The sequence below is a fragment of the Salvelinus sp. IW2-2015 genome, unplaced genomic scaffold, assembly GCF_002910315.2.
Source record: "Salvelinus sp. IW2-2015 unplaced genomic scaffold, ASM291031v2 Un_scaffold2128, whole genome shotgun sequence".
Lineage (NCBI taxonomy): Eukaryota > Metazoa > Chordata > Actinopteri > Salmoniformes > Salmonidae > Salvelinus > Salvelinus sp. IW2-2015.
The window spans coordinates 112,426-114,483 of record NW_019943463.1 but is presented as its reverse complement, the minus strand read 5'-3'; positions in this window follow the sequence as shown (position 1 = coordinate 114,483).

Sequence of the window (2,058 nt, the reverse complement as noted above, 5' to 3'; positions counted from 1 at the left end):
CTCCTATGAGATGCGACTTGCTGTGGTCGTGCAGGTATAGTTATATATAAACATCCACACACACACACACCACACACACACACACCACACACACACACACACACAACACACCACACACACACACCACACACACACAACACACACACAAACACACACCACAAAACCACCACACACACACACACACACACCACTACTGACTCTGTCGTCTCCCTCGTAGGTTTTAAACTGAACTGACTCTGTCGTCTCCCTCGTAGGTTTTAAACTGAACAACAGACTGAATCAGGTCCTAGTGGCTCGCTATGCTGAGAACGAGGCCATAGACTTTGACAACTTCATCTGCTGTCTGGTCAAATTGGAAGCCATGTTTAGTAAGTACTGTACTGTTAGTTAATCAAGATGGATGTACTGTGTGTAGACCTAATGCATGCTAAACCAGTTACCTGGGTAGTGTTCATTAGGGCATGCAACCGTTAATGCTTTAACTTTTTTCTTATTGCACAAGTCTAGGTAGTCCCCCCTTGTTTTCTTCCATTTGGTGCCTAATCGACATGCCCCTGGTCATATCCTATCAAAGTTATCATTCATAAATGTACTTACTATTGTTACAGGATCTTTCCAGCAGCTAGACAAAGAGGGAGAAGGAGTGGCTGAGCTGAACATCACTGAGGTGAGTCCTGGATCTGAGGTGGGTACTGGATCTGAGGTGGGTACTGGATCTGAGGTGGGTTCTGGATCTGAGGTGGGTTCTGGATCTGAGGTGGGTTCTGGATCTGAGGTGGGTTCTGGATCTGAGGTGAATCTCTGAGGTGGGTCCTGTATCTGAGGTGAATATCTCTGAGGTGGGTCCTGGATCTGAGATGAATATCTCTGAGGTGGGTCCTTCATCTGAGGTGGGTCCTTCATCTGAGGTGGGTCCTGGATCTGAGGTGGGTCCTTCATCTGAGGTGGGTCCTGGATCTGAGGTGGGTCCTGGATCTGAGGTGGGTCCTGTATCTGAGGTGGGTCCTGTATCTGAGATGAATATCTCTGAGGTGGGTCCTGTATCTGAGATGAATATCTCTGAGGTGGGTACTGTATCTGAGGTGGGTCCTGTATCTGAGGTGAATATCTCTGAGGTGGGTCCTGTATCTGAGGTGGGTCCTGTATCTGAGATGAATATCACTGAGGTGGGTACTGGATCATTCTCTACATTTTCAACAAACAGCCATGCATTTTAGCAGCCTGTGGTCTCGTGTCTAACTTCTCTCCTCTCTGTCCTTCTCTCCTCTCTGTCCATCTCTCTTCCTCTCTTCTCTGTCCATCTCTCTTTCTCTCCTCTCTGTCCATTTCTCCCTAAATCTCATCTCTGTCTTCTCCTTTTCTCATCTCTGTCTACCCCGGTCACTCCTTTCTCTCCTCTGTCACTGGTCTCTCTCGTCTTTCCCTTTCCACGGACTCTCTCTGTTCTCCTCTCCTGTCCACGGGTCTCTCTTTGCAGCTCGTTCTGTCCATCGGCCCTGCCTCCTGTCTGCCACAGAGACTCTCTCGTCCTCTCCTTTCTGCCACCGACTTCTCTTCTGTCCACTCTCTGTCGCATTCTCTTTCTCACTGTCATTTCTCTACTCTACTGTCCATCTCTCCCTTTCTTTGCCATCTCTGTCTTACCGTCACGTCTCTTTCTCTCTCTGTCCACTGGTCTCTCTCTTTCTCTCCTCCTCTGTCCACCGGACTCCCTTTTCTCGCCTCTCTGTCATCGGCCTCTGTCTCTCCTCTCATGTCACCGGAATTCTCTTTCTCTCCTCTCTGTCACGGTCTCTCTCTTTTCTCTCGCTCGTTCTCCTCTTCTCTGTCCATCGTTCTCTTCTTTCACTCCTCTCTGTCCATCTTTCTCTGCTTCTCTGTCCATCGGGCACTTTCTCTCTTCTTTCCGTCCGGCCTCTCTCTTTTCTCTTCTTCTGTATGTATTCGTGGCTGTATTATGACGCATGTGTGGATTGAAGAGGGACCAGTTTTCTCCGCAGCGAGAGGGACAGACCGAACAACCAACGTGCCCCGGCAAAGTGCTTCTTCCTGGGGCTC